This window comes from Oculina patagonica, chromosome 12, assembly GCF_052425735.1.
Source record: "Oculina patagonica isolate OP01 chromosome 12, crgOcupat, whole genome shotgun sequence".
In the NCBI taxonomy this organism is placed as follows: Eukaryota; Metazoa; Cnidaria; class Anthozoa; order Scleractinia; family Oculinidae; genus Oculina; species Oculina patagonica.
Genome location: NC_135769.1, coordinates 10,909,350 through 10,930,559, shown reverse-complemented (window position 1 = coordinate 10,930,559; position 21,210 = coordinate 10,909,350). Strand labels below are relative to the sequence as shown.

At 37.5% G+C, this 21,210-nt stretch overlaps 1 long non-coding RNA gene and 1 pseudogene across 2 annotated transcripts in view; one reads left to right on the top strand and one right to left on the bottom strand.

The window, feature by feature from the left end:
- The window catches only part of LOC144633240 (transient receptor potential cation channel subfamily A member 1-like), a 33,461-nt pseudogene extending 15,138 nt beyond the window's left edge, over positions 1 to 18,323 (bottom strand). Inside the window, exons 1-17 of the transcript XR_013567015.1 lie at positions 18,134 to 18,323; positions 13,364 to 13,518; positions 12,803 to 12,881; positions 10,831 to 11,006; positions 9,556 to 9,663; positions 8,408 to 8,516; positions 7,772 to 7,869; positions 7,391 to 7,438; positions 6,617 to 6,802; positions 6,117 to 6,305; positions 5,599 to 5,688; positions 4,909 to 4,994; positions 3,798 to 3,959; positions 3,161 to 3,275; positions 2,575 to 2,744; positions 1,951 to 2,074; positions 1,687 to 1,743 (exon numbers count right to left, since the gene is read on the bottom strand). The product of XR_013567015.1 is annotated as a transient receptor potential cation channel subfamily A member 1-like (transcript). The remainder of the gene's footprint in view (positions 1 to 1,686; positions 1,744 to 1,950; positions 2,075 to 2,574; positions 2,745 to 3,160; positions 3,276 to 3,797; positions 3,960 to 4,908; positions 4,995 to 5,598; positions 5,689 to 6,116; positions 6,306 to 6,616; positions 6,803 to 7,390; positions 7,439 to 7,771; positions 7,870 to 8,407; positions 8,517 to 9,555; positions 9,664 to 10,830; positions 11,007 to 12,802; positions 12,882 to 13,363; positions 13,519 to 18,133) is intronic.
- LOC144633352 (uncharacterized) overlaps positions 14,198 to 21,210 on the top strand; it is a 118,810-nt gene continuing 111,797 nt past the window's right edge. The window contains exons 1-2 of the long non-coding RNA XR_013567051.1: positions 14,198 to 14,551; positions 14,626 to 14,982. This is a non-coding gene — a long non-coding RNA (uncharacterized LOC144633352). The remainder of the gene's footprint in view (positions 14,552 to 14,625; positions 14,983 to 21,210) is intronic.

Below are 21,210 nucleotides of genomic sequence, written 5' to 3'. Positions count from 1 at the left end.
CACTACCCAAACTCAAATCAAACTTCCGTCGGTTAATACGATTCTACTAATGAAATTTGTGTGAAACCCTTGTGTGTGACCATTCCAGTGCAAATGAATGTTTTCGGCACTGCAGTCCAACCTCTCCCGACGGACATATAAATACGGACACCTCCATATAAGAGAGACCGAGAAGTCATATATATAGATTACTTCATAGAAAGTGCGACGTACGGATTTTTATTCACGAGTTGCAAAACTTTGGAAAAACGAACGAGTGAGCGAAGCGAACGAGTGAGTTTTCCAAAGTTTTGCAACGAGTGAATAAAAAATCCGTACAAAGCACTTTCTATGCTGTAATTTGTTTATTATATATATAACTAGAATTCAACCATTGTAAACTTGACGCGATTTTTCTCGTAAGTTAATTCATAAACCTTTGACATATTACAGTTTGACCGTAGAGGGAGGAAAAACAAAGCAGCAAAATGCACATCGCTTTCCAAGCGAAATCACCTCTAACCAAATTCGAAAAATTACTGCCAACAAAATCCCCGAAAAAACTTTATTTAATTAAACGCATTGCGTTAATTTTTGAAAGCAAAACTTTTGGTATCGCATCGAGTAAGCGTCGCTACAAGCGAATCGACTATTAAAACACGCAGGCGAATTTTGAACAAAATTGTGATAACACAAGGAGTCGGTTAATTAAGCAATAATAGCGACGTAAATCCACATTCAGAAATACAATCTACTTTACCGTGGTGTTCCCAAGAGTGCTTGAATATTCTTAGAAAGTCTACGGATGCGTTGCAATTTGAAAGAAATTCTTGTCCGCCGGCTTCGCTTTCATTTATCGACACTTCGCTTGTCTTCGCTCCGCCTTTGAAGAATGATTTTTATCGTTATCATCTCATTACTGTATCCTTTCGGTTTTGCTTAGCGAGTTCCTGTTTGCTTGCCTTTCCATAAAGTTCTCCAAAGACCAAGGTTTAATTTATTAAGGAACAAATCGTGTAGCCATGTTTTCCAAGCATAAACTGCCGTCGGGAGCAAACTTGCCGCTCGCTGTTCAACCTTTTTGGAAACCATTTGAGTTCGCGCGCTCTGAATGGTTGGGTCGTTCCACTCTAGATGCTGATTGGTTATATTTTTCACATGTGAAGAAAGCTATACGCGAAGCTGATTGGACGTATCGCTTTTCTCACATGTGAAAATATCGAATATAGAAATCTATTTGTAAGGTTTATTGCCCAAAATTCTCGCTATATATGTAATAAATATACATAACTTCAAAGAAAGTGCGACGTACGGATTTTTATTCATGATCGTGAGTTCCAAATTTTTGCATTGAGCAACGAGTAAAAAAATCCGTACAAAGCACTTTCTATGCTGTAATTTGTTTATTATATATATCGAGAATTAAAGGGACTGTGTCACGGCTGAGTTTAGTTTATTTTTTTTTACGTTTTGCCAAATACATGCTATGAAGCTTAATATTTGCATAGAACTTACTCCTATGGATCCATATCCATTACAACCAAACGTGTCTCCCGGGCAAACGAGACTAATTTTGTAAACTGTACAGCCCAACAATATATCCAATACCCATATTTCAATCCGTTTCAATCTTCGTCAGTTTTGTCCATCCGTACCTTATTTTGTATTTGCTATGTTATGGAAATGTTTATAAGTTGTAGTGCTTACCTTATATTCAAGTTTATTTACATCGCCCTCTGCCGTGACACACTGATCCAAAATGCGCTGGAATGCGGACAAAATTGTTAAGAAGTATATTTTTTTTAGAGTTACACGTACAGAAAGGGGGCGCCGTACATAGGAGTGCATCTGATGTCAGAGTTCATAGATTTGTTACAACATGTCCATCCAGACTAGCGAAAAATAAACATAAAACAAGCATAACCTAACTGACTCTCATTAATAAATCAGTTTTTTCTGCGATGTTCTCACCTTTGCAACTCCTGGCATTTTGATGATAAGGGCTTGCATCATGAGCCAGGGGCCATGACATGATGAAAACATGCCTCTCTCCCCTTATTGGGGAGGGAATGATGACGACATTGCCTCTCGCCACCTTTCAAGATCAGATTTCGGAAAGATAAAATATCACACAATTTGGATAGAATTTGACATCTGAATAAACTTTACTTTCTTTGTATAAAAAATAGCTGGAACTAAATTTATTTATAAAATAAATAAGACACTACCTATACTGTGTTTGGTTAAAAATCATTTAACGTATCTAATTATCAAGAGTATGGCAAAAGGTCTAAAACTCTAAAGCCTTAAAACCTTTGCGCTTCTTCCAAAGGTTACGGGTAAAGTAGGAGTGATGGAGTGAATTCACTTCGCTCACTACAACTCTTTCCGCGTAAGAAGGAAAAATATTACAGAAAGGTTTTTGGACTCTACGTGGGTTGTTTTCTCGAGCAGTTTTGACCAAGTTTGTAGCAATTTAGTGACCTTAAAATAGTCGACTTTATATAATTAGCAAAGTTCAGAAACGTGTGCTGGCATTAGATGTCTTTTCATGAGTCTTCTAGTCATCTGACAGGCCATGAAATCTACATGTACCTTTCATGCTCAGCAATTGCCATGGCGACATTTCTTTTTTCCCTGTTTAGTGCGATGTCCAATAGATTGTTATTGTAGGCGTTCATCAGAACTTTTTGCTCTTTAAGCGACAGCAGGTGGATCACGATCTCGTGGTGTCCCTCGAACGAAGCTTGATTCAGGGCCGTGTCCTACGAAAACAAAACGTGGTTATACTTTATGGGGCTTGGTTTCAATATTCACTCAACAATTATTGAAACCATTACGGGAACCATTTTTTACCTTCTTTTTAACATTTAAGTACAAAAAAAAAAAAAATATAATTTATACGTTGTTTTACTAAGCCAGATGAGACGTGCTTTCGTTTCATCTATACCAAGGAAGAAATATTCTTATAAGTGGGCTGAAACTACAACTAGCTTGAAATGACAACGATACGTAACTGTTGCTACCCGTGAGATAGTTCCATTGCAATTCTGAGCTAGAGTACAAATACTCTCTATCGCTCAGTATAAAACATGAAAGGATGAAAAGCTCTGTAGAGCTCTTTAATTCCCCCAACAATGGCTGTCAATTCTGGGTTTAAAAAGCACCCTAGGTGGCAAACCTTATTTTCATCCAAAGCATTTAAGCAGTCAGGACGTTTGGCCAAGATAGACATAACACATCTCTTTGATCCCCTAGTGGCTGCTAGATGCAAAGCTGTCTTCTGATGTTTATCTCTGAAATGATTTTGTTACAAGAGAAAAGTTCCGACTTTATAGCTGCTGTAACGTAATGGTATTAAATTAGCCATAGAGGCTGGCTTCGATGGAATGCATACGCTTCTGAACTTAGCATTTGGTATAAAAATATAAAAAAGGAGATTAAGAAGTAGAATAAGAGGTTTTTTGCAGATTAGCGATTTTATGGGTTTAACGGAATCTTATTTTTGCGATTCCAAATTTGTAAAGGAAATCGAAACAATTTTGATTAGGAAAAACTCTTCATCAATAGGTAGGAGAGATGCTTTGAAAGATCTCAAGATTGAGTTGTTAATGTGGCTTACTAAGCCTATACCTGTATAGATCCACATTTTGGCGATAATAGATCTGTTTCGCCCGATGGAGAAAATCGAAGAAGACGTTCCTACATTCAAGGAAATCAGGACGAGTTCTGTGTTCGATACTCATAAAACATTAAAATCCTGTTTTCGTTTCTTTTGACTGATTGTGTGTTTTATATAATCTAGTTGTTAATAGTACTTCTCTATAGTAGCTCCTTGGGAGAGCAGATACTCTGCCACCTGATCGTGTCCACTGGAACAAGCGAGATGAAGAGGAGTCATACCCTCGTTGTTTTGTAAATTAATCATACGGACATTTCGTCCAACCAAAAGACTCTCTACTATTGGCAGCCAACCATACCTGGAACAGAAAAATAATCTTATCTGTTACGAGGGTTGCTAGGGAAAAATGGGCTTATTTAACTAAATCGCTTTATTGAAAAGATGCGAAAAGTGCAAATCACAATGACATGCGCATTTCCTGGTTATAAGACTGACGCAAAATTTATGATATAAGAAATCGTTGATCACTCGTATGATTACAAATTTTAATCACTCGTATTGTTAGAGACTGAATTGGACTCCGTGTCCTCGCCGTCATGTTGATGATCATTAAGAAAATATTTCTAATTGCGTTTGTCATTTAAAACATTTAAAACTATTACATATTTTTTTTTTTTTTTTTTTTTGGGTTAAATTTCCGGCGGGCGGGTTTTTTTTTTTTTCTTTTTTTTTTTTTTTTTTTTTTTTTTTTTTTTTTTAATATTTTTTTTTTTTTTTTTTTTTTTTTTTTTTTTTTTTTTTTTTTTTAAAAAAATTTTTTTTTTTTTTTTTTATTTTTTTTTTTTTTTCCCCCCTTTTTTTTTTTTTTTAATTTTTTTTTTTTTGGGGTTTTTTTTAATTCCTTTTTCCCCCAATAAATTTTTTCTGCCAAATAAGTTTTGCACTGCCAAATAACTTTTTGCACTGGTTTGGGATAAATTGACGTGTTCTTAGCCAATAGAATGGAGAAATTGCTGCTTGTATATTATTACAGGCTTTACCAAAAGTATATGTCATAAACGTGTTAATAAGACAACAAAAGACGCGAAACGGGGAAGGGAGGGAGCGCCTGCTATAACAACCTAGCCTGTGTGGCAGGCTAGGTCCTTTTTTCCCTCTTTCTTTTTTGCCTCCCCCTTTCCTTTCGGCGCCTGCCACGCAGGCTAAGTTTACCTAAATATTGACATATTTTCAACAATTTGACAATTTGACACTTAAGTTCAACTGGGCATAATCACTGAAATAGATCTTGATTATGTAAATCTTACTTGGCTGCAATGTGCAGAGGCGTGTCCAAGTCGTTTGATGTCACTATAGCAGCAGCTTTGTTTGTGGCCATTAGAAGCGAAATGCTCTTAAAATAAAGAGACAGAAGATGCAGATATTGAAGAAAGGATGGGAGCATGTAGAAGAATATTAATAAAGCGAATTCAAATCGAATAGTTTATCAATGCGAAGCTAGTCTTCAGTAATCCTTAACTCATCCACTTGAAAGTCCGTTTTTCTTCATTGCAGCTTTCGCATTGCAATAAGGCCACTTTGCCGTGCAATTTAAAGCAGATTTTGAAAAGCTTTTAAAAACAGTAAAGCAGTTCATAACAAAAAAACTTCGTCGGTTATGTTTTTATTTTATAGGGAAGTACTCGAAAAATCACTCAATAGGATCGGTGAATATCACTAAAGATAGCAAAGCCATGGAAATAAACTATCAATGAGCAAACTTAAAATAAAAGTAGAAGACCTCACCTTTTAAAGTGCTTTTTACCTTATTTCCAGTTTAAAATCAATGAGCTTTGCATAGAATATGTTCTTCCACAAAACGTTTTGTAATGTTTGAAACTAGTCAGTCTGCTATCCGATATTCTCATACTCCACGATCGAAATAATAAACAACAACAAACAAACAAAAACCACACGATACCCGAGGAACGTCATGAGATAATACGTGATTTATTTACCGTAGATTGTCCACTCATAGCTGCATAATGAACAGGCGTGAAACTGTTGTCATGGTTCTTATCAGTAATAAGGTACGCTGAAGATGGCACCTGCAGGAAGAGAAACATTGCGATATTAAGGGAAATTATTTTATCTTTCCACATAGCGTACACAATGTGTGAAGTCAATTTAAATTAAAATAACTTTTAAAATGTATGCTTTGAAAAATTAAAATGATTTTCGCTCAAATGCACAATAATCTTTTGCGGTATCTGCAGTCATAATCGACAATTTAACGGAAAGGACAAAACTACATCACGATATCACAGCTCATTTGCCGCCTCCGTTTAAAGATTTTGCTTAGTGTTGGAACCTTTCAGGGAAATTAGTTCTGTTTACTTGTCCATCTTTGGCTTAACCAGTCACACTTTCATATAAGATACGTGTTATCTTGAAAGAGAGGCACAAATGCAGTCATTTTGGAATTGGGAGTTATATATATTTTCCGCTTTTGGGTAAACAAGGCATGAAAACCGACCTTTAACAACAGCTCCATCACGTCTGAATGTTGAACTGCAGCATGGAGAACCGACCTCAGCTCCACACTTTTAAATGTGACGTCAGCACCTCGCTCAAGCAGTAGCTGAACGGTTTCTATCCCTCCATTGGCTGCCGCTTTGAACAGCGGAGTACATCGTGCCTTGTCAGGGGGGTCCACTGAGGCACCCTTTGTAATTAATTATAGTTGTGATTACTTTAAAATAAGTCGTACAAAGAGACCATAACTTGGAACCAACCAACCAACCAATCAACCAACCAACAAACAAGTAAAAATCGAGAAACACAATATGTGAAAAAAAAACTAAGCTTTTTAACCAGATTCAGGAAATATACAACCACAGGCACTTGGTTATTAAATGTTATGGAGAAATACAAACAAAACAACAACAAGAGCAACGCAAAGAGACAAACCAACCAACCAACAAACAAGGAACAAACTAACAAAAAAAAAATGTGTGTAGAAACTAGGCTTCTGACCTGATCCAGGAGGTATTCAACCACAGCGACGTGGTTATTCGTTGCGGCTCTGTGAAGAGGTGTCCGTCCTTCGCTGTCAATCAGAGTTATTCGACATATTGTCGTGTCATGACTGGCCAGTAGCTTGACTATATCAAGGGAGCCCTGCTCGCATGCCAAATGAAAGGCTGTTGTTTTGTCGGAGGCCTGGAAACCAAAAGGGAATTAACAATTAAAATTACTTTCACGATATTAGAATATGTACACGGCGGCCCGGCTCTCTCGTTCGCCGTCCTGTCTCGTCCCGTCTCACTCGGGGCGCCGCCGCTGCGCCCCCTCAGGGGGGCGCCCCTCGCGGTGCGCTCGTCCGGGTCCTGTGGTATGTATGCTTAATGATCACTTGATCACTTCAATTGTGACCATAAAATGTAAACAAGTAAAAGAAAAAGTAAACGCTTCTTCAGTTACCATTGCTGTCAGTTAAATATTCCAATCTGTTTCTTCAGTGAAATCTTTTACAATTCATTATAATCACCTTAAACATTTTAATCTCGAAATAAGTGACGTAAAGCACAATCCTTTCTATTAGAGTTAAAAACATTAATGTCTCCATGCGACAAGGGATGGAAACAATTACTGAGGTCCCGTACAAGGACAAATGAATCAATTTTTTCTCCACTGATTTAATTCTCACGACATTCGTTAACAGAAAGGTAATGCAGTCATATATAATAAATATGTATTAAAATGCATAAAATATAACTAATATAATAAGTAAAACTTTTGCCAACGAACCTTTGGAGATCGAACTCTTGATCCATGTTGTAAACAAAGTTCTACAATCTGTTTAAAAATAATCAATAATCTACATTAAAATGCGTTTCCTGGTGTAGAACAATGTTTAGAAGCTTACATTTATTCTTGTCCATTCACACCTACATTGAAGCCAGCTTTTGTACTGCTTCGTAAAGTGGCATTGGATCTTGAATAATACATAGACTTAGACGATTATTAAAGTTTATTTGCCATATTCCTACTATTAACGGTAATGGAAAAAGTCAGCTCCAGCTTTCTATTGGGTAGGCATTATATTGGCTCTGCCCAATCAATTTAGTTATACTAAATGTTTCCATTCTCGAAGAAGTAGATGCCTTACATACGTGATATCTAGCTTACCTTTAGAACTCCGCTATCCACAGCCATGTGCAAAAGAGAAGATTCATCCATATCGGCTTTGTAAAGAAGTGACTCCATGTCAAGATTCAGAGAACTGGCTTAAATGGCGAGAAAAAGGTGTTAAATTTTAAGTCTACAATTTATGTTCCGTCACCAAACTTTTCTTAGCCGAGGAATGAGAGACAAATGGATAGAGGAGAAATAAAAAAAGGTTGGGGAATTCTGAAATTTTCTCTCAGACTTTAGAATGTAGTTTAAAATCTGGAATCAAACTTCTAATCGACTGATCATGAGATTTAACTTAGGGATGATGCTATTTTTTTGTTGTCGTTTTTGGGACCAGAGATATAGTACAGTAAGGTTCGAGCGTCGAGTTTCCCTTGAAATAAAAGGCCATCTTGCACAAACATACTCGTCGGAAATGATGCTCTTGCTTTTTATCCCATATGGAATGTGACAAAAGTAGGTTAGTGTCACTAAATAAGCGCAAAAAACGCCGTTAGAGGTGATTCGGGTATAATTTGGGATTATACCAGTGTAAAATTTGTCGACACTTTACTGGAAGGAACTAGAACTGCAAAGACGGCAGCAATAAGGCATATCCCACTATTTAAATTAAAAATATATCTCATTTACCATACTGAAAGAAATATTCCACTGCATCTTTTGCTCCTCTTTCTACTGCATGGCCCATGGGTGTCATTTGGTCTTCATCCCTGCTGTCAATAATTGCTTGATGTTCAATCTAAAACAGGGAGGAACAAACAGTTAATGACGTCATTTATAAATCATCACTATCTATTCGATCAGATGTAATATAATTGCAAGTAAAACTATGTTTAACGTTGCAAAATAGTTTACCAACAGCAAAAATGTGTTTTCAGAGTCAAGTGACTCTGAACTTGAGAGGTTGTTGAAACGCCAGTCACCAACAACAGTTATTTTCAGAACTACTCTCACCTAGACGATCACACTATACAAATTACTCATACTCCTGGACTCAAACCATTTGCTAAGCACAAAAATGAATCTAGACTTTAGAAAATGGCTCAAAAAAGCGGACTACATATGTTTCCTGAATTTTTCTCAGTATATGTGACTGCAAAACTTTGGAGTAAAGTTGTCATTGAAAGAAACATTTTCCAAATGATCATAATGTCATCGGGCATTGATATGGTGGCAAAACTACTCGAACTTAGCCAGTTGTTGGCATTTCATCTCTTCGAGTTTCCCCTTAGCGAGGGGGTCCTTGAAGTGAATTTAAAATATACCCTTGGTAGTCAAACCCAAAGAGGTTTGCATTTTGCATTATAGAAAACTCTGGATCAGCTGGAGACGCGAGTTGTGGATTAGGCGATAATTATTCTCTTGCACAAAATGGAGGAGTAGTACGTTATTAAAAATCTTTTAAAAAAATTAAAAAAAAGTTTGATTGGATACTAGCAGACCTTATTTGAGAACTTATAGGATAGAATAGCACCATTTGATTGTTTTCCATATTTGGTGCGTAAGACAGTTTCACATGGATCATGATGGATGGGTTCTTATTCTGATGCATCTCGAAACAAGCTTTACTTCTTTTATTCAACATGAAATAGTTTATTTTTCTTCAGATTTGTTGAAGCTCTTATCAGTTGGTCACAGGATTTCGTATCATTTAATGATCTTTCTGTAACCCACAACAAATCGGACTCAGTTCAACATGTACTACCACAACATATCAAACTACCCCGTGAATCGTTTCGGCTTCCCTTATAGCAATAACAGTGGCAAATTTTACTTACCAACATCTTGCAAAAGTTTACTCGATCCATTCCCGCCGCCAGGTGGAGGGGTGTGACATTGGCCCGTCCAGTTGCGTTCACTTCACATTTGGAGTTTTGCAGCAACATCTTAAAAGTAATTAGAAAAAAACTGGACTAGTGAAAATCATTGTCGAGTATTACGTTGCACCACTTGCATTATCTTCTTCACGGGCAAACCAAGCGCTGTACGAAATCGTAGCAGAATATGTTCTGTCCTTCCTGTAAGTTCACTACGCTCGCTGTCTAGGAAATTTACCTTGACAATTGGTATTTCTTGTAGCGGTTAAGATCTATTAAAAACGTTGCGCAAATGTTACAGTGTTTGTAACGCCTTATTTCATGCAGAACTAAAATTTGATGGTATGGGAGAAGGCCTTTACTGCAATGGCATAGGATCCTGCCATCCAGGAGGTGTAGCAAACCTCCAAGTCACTTCATGCTAAGGAAGATAGAGTTAGAGCTAATTGGCTAAAAATATCAAAATGCATGTTTCTTGAAAGCTTTGGTGTCAAATTTGTAAGACAATTGTACTAATTGCAAGACTTTGAACAGTCGAAACGACTTTTGAGCTAAGGTATTGCTACTCGTTGTCACATGGAATGGAAACTCATTTGAATCAAGCACTGGCTTGTTGGCCACTTGGCCTTTGAAAAACTTCCTTTGGGCTGGGGTAGTTTCAGGGTAAATTTCTTTGGGATGATCTGGATTAGAATCAACTGATAATCCAAGATCAGTTGGATCATGTTGCATAGGAAGAGTGAATACCTCTGGACAAGAATTCCAGTTCCTTTAATAAAATATTATTCGATGATCTTGGAAAAATGATCTTGCGCCGGGTCATCCCAAAGGAACGCACCCTAACGGAACTCAATATCCATCCGAAAGACGCTTAGATCCTCGAGGGTGGCACAAGCAATTACAATAAGAGGCTTTTCTTAGAGTCATGGCACTCCACTTTGGACAGCAACGCTGTAAACGAACGCAAAGCGTTCCCTCGCGCTTATGTACCCCCCGGCTTTAATTAAAAATTAAGAACGTCAGAAGCGCACGGATTGGTAGCGCGAGCACCAACGAACTTTTGCTGAGCTCTGTTGAAGGTGAACGGTGATACGGTAGTCACGAAAATAAAAGTTGTAAAAAACAGATCGGCTTAAAAAACCGATCCATTTTATTTATGTCCTATATCGATCGCAATACTGGTTCCAGTATTTTCAGTTATATCAACGCACCCTGGGTTTGTATCTTTTAACCTACCTGCAGTACTGCCTCATCACCAGTTCTTACTGCAGTGTGTAGAGGTGTGTCGCCCCTTTCATCCTTAACCTGCACATCTGCTTCGCCACTGAGTAAAAGTTCCACAATACGGTGCTGTTTACCCAGAATGGCATTGTGCAGTGGGGTCCTACCGAATTCATCGGTAATGGAAAGTTCTGTTTAAAACGATAGCGGTGAAATTAATTTTGAAACGTTGGAAAGACTAAAGGTGCTTGTCACAGTAATCAAGTCAGGTTTAAGGAGGATCAAAACAGTTTTCAGTACTTTCCAGCTCTCATACTTTGATGGGTCAGTGCTACAAACATTTATCAGTTACTGCTAACAATGGTATAAAACAAACGCCCAATCATAGATAAACAAATTGAAGTTATTTCCACGACGTCACTAGTAACCGTAGCAGCGGTATAATCTGTTAAAAACACCCTTAATGGTATTAGTGCTTATAACTCAAAAACGAGTCCGGTGACCCCCATTTTTTATTATCGAATAATGATTGTAAGCGTCAGAATTTTCTTTTCGTTTAGTTTTTAGTGTCATAGTTTCGTGTTAGTTTTCGCGTTAATTAGTTCCCTTTGTTTTTAGTCTATTTCTGTACATGTTACTTTTATTTGCATATTGGTATATATTCTATTGCGTGTAATTTATTCAGTCAGTTTTGTTTGCGAGTATTGAGTCGAGTATCGAGTTTACGGTTTATTTTGAGTCTACTGTTTCAAGTCCTAGTTCACGGTTCGTCTTTGGTTTTCCAGCCGTCACATTCGTCTTTTTACCGTATCTATCTTCGATATTAAATGTGTGTACTGCAAGATGGACTACGTGTGATTTAGCGTTTGCGACTACAATGATCAGCATGCTTAGGCACAACTTTTTACAAAGTTAAAAAAAGAAATTTCCCGGAGCGGGGAAAAATTTTTTCAAAAATTGAGAGAGGGCTGGAAAGTGCTGGAAACTGTTGCGAGGCTCCTTAATTTGCAATGGTTGCGATTACCTTCAACTCCTAGAAGCTCCTAAAAGCTCAAAATATGTTTCTTACTTTGATAGAGGAACACAAAATATAACACAACAAACAAAATAGAACAAGTATTGATCATAGTGTTACAGCAGGCGCTCAAGTGACCCTTTCACACCGTGCCCCGTCCATCGCGACGCTCCCAGTTGACTTCTGTTGGATTATCTCCGGAGAATGTGAATGTGTCACACTGGCGCTGTAAGATTTATCAGGACAAATTACAAACTACGAATGTGAGAAAAAAGTCTTTTTACTAGTGTTGATCGTGTGAAGAAGACATACAGACTAGGGTTAATAAACGAGCAAAAAAAATAGAAATTCTTTATGAGTTTATGATAAGGTCAAAACAAACTCTATCCTAGGCCTAAATATTATTTATTTTCCACACCACTTGTTGTTTCGATACGACAGATAGTTAATACACTGTTTCGAAATTCTTAGCAGGGTGTGTTTTATAGTTCCTGGTATAATATTGCGCCTGTGTTTTAAAAATGTATCTTCCGGACGGCGCATATCTTGAAAAATTTGACCAAGGTTTTTTGTTTGTTGTTTGTAATCTATCTCAATCTTTCTTTACCACACGGTTCCATCCTTGTTTTAGTTATTTGTTTTCAGTTCAGTTGTTTTGATTATTAGTTCTTGGTGTTCTTGTAACTTAAAAAAAAATCAGTAAACATTGTGATAGTCTTAAAGACCGAAATTACCAAAATACCAAACTGCAGTATCATAGAATGATTCTTGATTACAGGTATGGCCTATAATTTCCGGCATCATGGCCACTCTTTTTTATTAATCTGGGGAAAGCGGTATAATCTGAGGAGACGTAAGACGATCTACTGATATCATCCAAACCTACGTGCTGGCTGAAAACCAAACCGCGGTATAACGCATTATCACGCATGCATGTACGTAACTCAGTGATGTGAAGAAATGATTATTTACCAAGTCCTTTGAAAATAAACGTCTTGACTGTTTCTTCATCTCCAGTCATCGCTGCTTGTTGAAACATTTTTGACTTTTTCTAAAGTTGAATAATAAGACAGCAATGAGAAAGTTTACAGGACGTACGTTAAATGTACAGAGTGGTTCGTTTTTAGATTAAGATAAAAGCTAATCTGACGCCAATGCCTTGACTGCGCTTGTTTCACTCATCGTTCTTATTCTTCCTTGTGCAAAGCCGTCCTTCCCGCCACATAAAGCGGTAAAATACATCCCGCTTCGTCTTGCACCAGTAGGAAAACCGGGCCTACTCTTGCCTACAAGTAACTCCTGTGCTTAGGTGGCAAGACTAAAAAGCAATGTTACTTTTTAAGGGGATGTTTGTTCCTACATGTAACACCACATTTTCATAACGAACAACTACAAAACAAAAGTACGCCATTAGTGCAAACAGTCCCCCACAGATCAGTAATATGGGAGGCAATGGAATAAGGAAGGGTTCGCGTCATAGATTTAAGTTCATGTTATTATATGGATTTCAAGCAATTGAAACATGTTGCTTACATCTTGACGACTGTCTTTATAAGTCAAATCCACTTCTTCTAATGAAGTAGATTTGGTACTCAACGAACTCAATGATCGAGATGTGTGTTTCATCATGATGCGTTCTTTTGCAGTTCCATTAACTGCGCTCTTTTTTCTCGTCTTTGGCGGCATTGCTAGAAGAGAAACAGTAAGAGATCGTAAAATTAGTGTACAAGCCTGTTCAAACCGACGCAACTCGCAACTCGCCTTAGAGGTGACGGTGTCCTTATTGACAAAATTCGCTGAAAGTTATGCACCCAGGAAGTGTCTAAAAATGGTGACTCACTTAATTGACAGCGAAATGATTAATTGGGACACAAACTTAAGGGTAAATAATGTTCAGAAGGTCGGTGATAAGTTCCAAAATAAAACGGGAAAATAAACTCTAAGTATGTTAGCTTGCGACTAAATTCTTGATGTACTTATAAGATCTCTTAAGTGCACATACATTTGTTTCCAACGTGATACTGAAATGAACATGGAAGTGCCTTGTAGGGTACTAGAAAATTACAATTCAACTTTCAATTTGCTTCCCAATGTCAATCACAGTGTTCTTTAATTTCTTCGTCCTATCTCACAGGCAAGTGACTGGTCTGTGATTTTGAAAGCGATTATTTTAGCAAAAATATTTGCAAGCGGCCTTCCGCGTGAACATACAGTTTACTCACCAACAGCGAGCTACAGAAGACGTGTCTTTGTTAAAACGACAAAGGTCGGCAAGAACCCTGACCACTTAATTGCTTGAGTTGTAAAAAAAATCCGACTTTTCTTCTGGAATTACGAACTCTCGTCTTCTTTCTTCAAGCTATTGGATCATCTGATTACTATAGTTTGAACTATACAATTTCCCTGTGGTACTACAAAGAGACATTTGTTCAGTGCCAAAGGGGTCCTTGCAAACTGCCCACCGTGAAATCCTCTTATCAATTGGTTTTATGAAAGAAAATAAATATTTTTGTCTTCTGTCGTTAGAGGCCACTTGTCGTTGGATTGGACGTAGTGAATTAACAGGAAACACAGACACTTCCCTTGTACTTTATGAAGCCTTATGTTTACAATCGATGATTTCACGTACTTGAACAAGACTTTTTCTGCGGTCTATATTTATGGTATGACGAACTTCCTTCCGGCATGCCGGAAGGTAGTTCAATTTCAACTCGCATGTTTGTTTAACAAAGGGGAACTCATATTAATAAAACGAACAGGGTAAAAAAAAAGGGAACTCAAAATCAAACGAACAGTGTAATTTGAAGACTTTTAAAGACTGCGAAGACGCTAGCTTGCACCAAATCTTGTAAATACAGTGGGAAACCACGATAAAACGTAGTGTTAAGAGGCAAGGGAAATTTACAACTAGCTATAGATTAAGAAATAGTGAAATGAGGCTGGCTCTTTCTCAACCTTGCACCGATTATTTTCGAAAAAGTTTCTCTTATAGCGGTGCTACGTTGTGGAATAGCCTCCCAGCTGATATAACATCATCAAAACTATTAAATAAATTTTAGACAAAGCTAAATAATTTCAGATTTGAGTGAGACACGGCATCCCTGAAAAGCAGTACCTTTTTGTTTCTTTGTTTTTATTTGAATAGGTAGTTAGTTAGTTTAGTTTGGGTCATTTTTCTTGTAATTCACGTTTCTTATAAGATTAAATTTAGAAATACAGTTAACAATAAATACAAGCGAAAATTATGAACGACGTTTCGGTGACATCCTGGCACCATTTTCAAGTTAAAATTCATATGCGAAAGAAAGTTATTTATACTAAGATAAAGGTGTGATAATGAATAAATTAAGATAAAAATAACTGTCCAATGTTCATGTTCATTAATGAGAACAATGTCCGTTCAAGCCTAAACAAATACCTTCGCGCGAATTGAGTCCGACTGAGTGTTAAGGCTCGGTTTCTTCATGCGAATCCACAACATTTCGTGGATCAAGCAATCGAACTTTCCCTGACATTTCTTTAAGATCTTAAAATTGTTGGTCAGGTCGCCAACTTTATCAATTCGGTGTTCATTTTGAAGGTGTTTTCCAATGGCTGAAAATCGGTGTTCCTCAATGCGCTTATAAAGGTGACGGCTGGTGTAACCGACATATTCTGCATCGCACAGATCACATACATAGTTATGTATGTGATCTGTAGATAGTTATGTATGTGATCTGTGCGATGCAGAATATGTCGGTTACACCAGCCGTCACCTTTATAAGCGCATTGAGGAACACCGATTTTCAGCCATTGGAAAACACCTTCAAAATGAACACCGAATTGATAAAGTTGGCGACCTGACCAACAATTTTAAGATCTTAAAGAAATGTCAGGGAAAGTTCGATTGCTTGATCCACGAAATGTTGTGGATTCGCATGAAGAAACCGAGCCTTAACACTCAGTCGGACTCAATTCGCGCGAAGGTATTTGTTTAGGCTTGAACGGACATTGTTCTCATTAATGAACATGAACATTGGACAGTTATTTTTATCTTAATTTATTCATTATCACACCTTTATCTTAGTATAAATAACTTTCTTTCGCATATGAATTTTAACTTGAAAATGGTGCCAGGATGTCACCGAAACGTCGTTCATTATTTTCGCTTGTATTTATTGTTAATTCACGTTTATATCATAATAGTTTAAATTCTTATATTTGTTAACAGATTTTTGCTGGGAGTAACTAACGTGGATAAATAAAGTCACCTATCTATCTAATGTGTTTGGTATAAAGGGGGGGGGGGGGGGGGGTCAGTTTGCTGTATTAGGGTTCTGTACCAGTATATTTTACTGTAAGTTACTTAGGCCGTGCAGCCCGTGCTGAAGAATATCATTTGTTTCACCGAGACGTGGTTATATATCATGTATATGGGATCGTTATATCATTATATCGGAGTTCTACTGTATTTCAAATTATTTGTTAGAAGCTAATGCTCTAATATAGGTTCTGCCTTCCGTGGATCCAAACAGCATTAGGAAAGGTCTATTTACGTATATCCACTTGTAGTCATTCATGCGGTGAGGCTGGAATCATCCACGCGACAAACACTGTATACATGAATAACAAGTTTTTCAAAACATACGACCGAAAAAGGCTGTTATTGCCAGATAGACATACAATTAACCACTGTTCTCCCGAATCTCTTTATTACTTTAATTAATAGGTGTATGCTGGTGGGCCACTTCCATTACACTAGTATAATTATTTTGCAGTAGCTTTTGCCCTTTAAAAAGTTTCATTTGGTTATTCCATTTGTTTGTTCAAGCCTACGTTATGGATGAATACAACCTAGCCTAAAGTTTAATTTGTCGTCTGTGATCGGTTTTAATCTTCCCGAATCGATCGAAACGATTCTTGATTCGTTTCGTTAATCACTACAGTCGAAGTTTGCTTAACTTGATACGGACACCGCGTTATTGCGGTAACAGTAAATTTGGTCCTCAGATCCTACGTTTTCTCTGAGATTTACCCGTTTAATGGGATACCTCGAACTGTCACTTTCTGCAATCCCTCCTTGGCAGTAAAAATAAAAGCCGACTGCATTAATTTGGTGTTTTGGTTCCTTAGTGTCACTTAGTTTCAGGTATCCTGGAACTTCATTCAATTAAAGAACGAAAAAAAAAGCTAACCCGCATAAGAAAGCAGAGTATTTGATAAGCATTTTCTGTCATTATATAGAAAATTCAACGAAATGTTCGCAGAACAGTAAAACAGAGCTTTTAGTAAAGTATATTTGCTAATCTAGTGACGGGAATTTCTAAAACGTAAGACTGATAAAGACAAAATACATGCAGTTTCATTTTAATGCTATCGCCACTACAGACGTTTTTATTGAACGTGGCGCCCCTCGCTGTTTTTTATTAACACGGCTCCACAAGCTTCTAGATAGCTTTAAATGCAATCGTGTATAAATAAACTAATTTATTTCGCCGTCTCAATGTATTCTCTAAGAGGCGACAATCGTGTAAAAACTCTGCACTTAACAGGTATATATGTATTGAAAATAAAAATATACAAACACGTATACTACAGAATAATCTAGTGGTTTCAGTTGTTAAAGCCTATTTTTCACATTGACTCCAAGCTGAGAAGTAAAATACAGTACACCCACACAACTTCGAGGGAATGTAAACGCTAAGGTGCGACTGGCTGTAGTTTTTAAAGAAGCCACAGATCTAGAGTAAACGCAGAAATGGCAGAATTTCAGAAGGCTCTTTTGTCATAATACACAAAATAGACCATATCAGAAACATACAAAACAATAATAAAAGTAATGGTAACAATTAGCAACAAACAGACTTCAGCTTGAAATTGTTGTTAATAGCTCTTATGCATGCTTACGTCAAACTGGCTAGTTTCACCACCAAGCCTCGCTTTATCAAACTTGTAGATTTTATCATGAATGAATTCCCAGAGCAGCAAAGTTGAAAAGATACCCACGTGAAAACTGGCAGAGGCTTGAGAATAATTCGCGTAAACGAGGCTTGGTGGTGAATTTTGAGCATATGACGTTATCTTGCATAAGGCCTATTGTTATCAAAATAGACCATGATTAGAAAAGTAGAACCAGTAATACAAAGCTGCTGTTGGATACATTTTCACAAATGCGATGATGAAGTTTGCATATATGGGATTGTTGATCCCTAGTGCAGCCAGACGAAGCTTGCTGGAACAGTGTTGAGAGCGAGCAACTGTTTTTGGACGCTCGCAAGAATCTAATATGCAGTGGAAACGAACAGGGATGCATGCAACACTTACCACTCGGCAAAAAGCAAAGGTTTAATCCACCAAAAAATTTAACAGCATTGCGTGATCCATTTTGAAGAAACCATACGTCTGGTTGGTAAACCCTGTCGACACAGCGTCTGCAAGGTGAGCAATTAATGATGCGTTTTCTAAGTGCTACCAGTGCAGAACAGAGACACAAAGAGCGTCTAGAACTGTCCTTTGAATCAAGAACAGTCTGTATGGGTATAGCTTGCTCTGTTGTCTTATTTTCCCTAGGGTATTTTTCTTCTTAATGAGCTTAATTAAAGCATGGAAACATGTTTATGTAAATGAGTGGTAAATGTTAAGAAAAGTGATTAACTTATTAGAAAAATAACAGCATTGGCTCAATAAGAAAACAGAGTTAACAAAGACCTCCGATCACCCGTAGCCTTTGTTCAGACGCCCACTCTCTCCGCCCACTCGTTTAGTACCTGAAATTCAAGTATCGCAGTATCTAACACATGTTGAATCTTTCGCCAAACGCTCGAAATAAGTTGGTGGGCTTTTATTTGCTAATTAAGAAATGCTATAATATTTCAAATTATTATTTCTGAGAATAATAATATTTTGGAAATTTAAGGTGGCCCCGAACCCCACTGATAGAATTTCCTAAAAATCGTATTATGACATGCTGATCATAACTCAGTAATAAAAAATGGGGGTTAATCCATTATTATCCGACTTTTTTTTATTTTTTATTTTACCGGGTATAAATAAAAGTAATTTAAATCTGTTTTTTATCTTTAGTTTTAACCGTCTCGGAAAATTATATATTAGCAGGCAACGAGAAGCGTAAAACACCGACGGCTTTCAACAGATATGTATTAACCATACTATATAATAAATGCCTTATATTTGTAAATTGACTCCAAACTGAGATGTAAAAATACAGTACACCCACACATCTTCGATTGTATGAGATACCAGAATCCAGAAATACCAGAATCCATAGGGCTCTTTTGTCAAAACATACAAAATAGATCACGATTAAAATCAGACTACAGAAAATTATAACCAGAACAATAAGGCAATATTGAAGGCAAGACAAGGTTGTGCCGAGTAGCCGAGTGGTAGATATGGCAGCCCTAGGGAGCCCAGGGTCAGACGTTGAATTGCTGGCTTGCTAGGGAGGTGGGAATAGTCGAGTTGTTTGTGCCATTTTCGCCAGATTTTGCCAGTCATAGCAATGTCATGGTATTTTAATGATGATTGTCTTGTTTTTGGCAGCTAGCGGCAGCCCTGTGGCAGCTTGGCTGTCATCGGGGTTGCCTAGGCACTCCCCCTAGTCCCTTGGTCTAGCCAGGGGACCTCAGGGGGAGGACGTGTGGCTGTTGGTGAATTTTAAGCCTTTCTGTCAGCCGGCCGGGCACCTTTTGTTGAAACTAGGCAGACTTACATACTTTATTCACTTTCCTCAAGGACGCATTTTAAAGGTCATATTCTTCTATTAACTATAAAATACAGTTTAATATAAAAAATCTTAAAAATTTGAAAATTTCTCAATAAAATATAATAATAAATAGTGAAATCTCAAAAAATTGCTGGTTTTCACTGTCACGCAATCAAAAAATAAATTCCAAACCATTCAACTACAGAAGCTATGGTCTGTGCGGTGGTCAGGTCTGTGCGGTGTACAGTTCGCGAGTTATTTGCCGAACCTTTCCACGCAAATTTATAAAGCTTAGTATGGAGATGCCATAACTGTGTCCTTCCGAGGGACACAAATATGGCCGCCGTGATGTCAGAGAAACCATCTGGAACTCAATTCTGTTTACAACAGCGGCAATCTTTGGCTCACGAGCTAGTACAGTTTTACATAAACAACACTTATTAATCGGGCGTGGCCGATTTATAGTTTACCCTTTGGTCGTCCTAGAGCATAGTCTCCTGTCGGCCAAAAAGACGGGGATAGCTTGGGGTTGCTACAAAACCGCTACGGGTGACGCATACCGCAATAGTTTTCATTTTAGTTTTGACAGGAAATCGTTGCAGGCACACTTGGTCGACTTTTGGGTTAATGTGTAATCAGGTTGTGTTTTTTTGCTTCGGCGGAAGGACAGAGAAAAAAGCTTACGGGGCAAAGTACAGTATGGGGCCCAGTTCTCGGCCACTTTTGACGTAAACTTGTATTTCTTACCTCAGAAGAACCGCAGGAACTTGAAATTTCTCCCAGAGCTAGCTACATTATTCAGCTTTTCGGTGTAAAGCTATCGATCGGTCAAAAATTAATTTGCCCGAGCAATAATAAAAATAAAAGCTCCATTTGTGGGCCCAGTTCTCGGCCACCTTGGCCTAGTTCTCGGCCACTAAAAAGCTTGTGCGTAATTATCTGTAAAAAAAAAATGCTCAATTAATTTTCACAGTCATAAAATCACTCTGTAAACCTATTTATGTTATATCGATCCCAAATTATTTTTATGAGGCTTTGTTTTACTTTAGAAAAGAAGGATTTTAACGCGCCTAGTTGCCTATGTGCAGGTTCTGGCAAAACCGCATTGTGTGACCCGTGCATTTAGATGGTTTATTTTGCAGTGAAAAGGTCTTGAAAGATTTAGGTGTTGTAGAAATAATAGACAAGACAAGAGTCAGCTCAAAACTTAGAGATAAGATTGAACTTTATTTTTAAAACATTTATTTCTTTCATTCTGGCAGCAGCAGATGAAATTATATTAAAAACCAAGCGCTAAGCTGTGATAGCGAGCAGGGTGGCCGAGAACTGGCAAATACGCAAACGTCGCAAGAAAAAATTTCAAAGTAAATTAAGACCAAAAAATACAACGGTTCAACGAAAAGTTAACTAAAGCAGAAAGCTGAATTATTCTACGTTTCACATGCCAAAAATTAGCTCGTATTGTGGGGGCTTTTGGATAAAATACGAATTGAACTACATCCATGAATTTTAAGGAGCCGTAAACAAACAAATTTTTCGGGAATGCAAATTCACCTACCTCCGCGTAAACTCGACGTGTGAGCTTTCTATATCGAATTGAACGATCAAACTCAAGATACTTAAAGCACATGAATCAGTCTATCGTTTGAAGGAAATACCTTTTTCTTTTAATTCA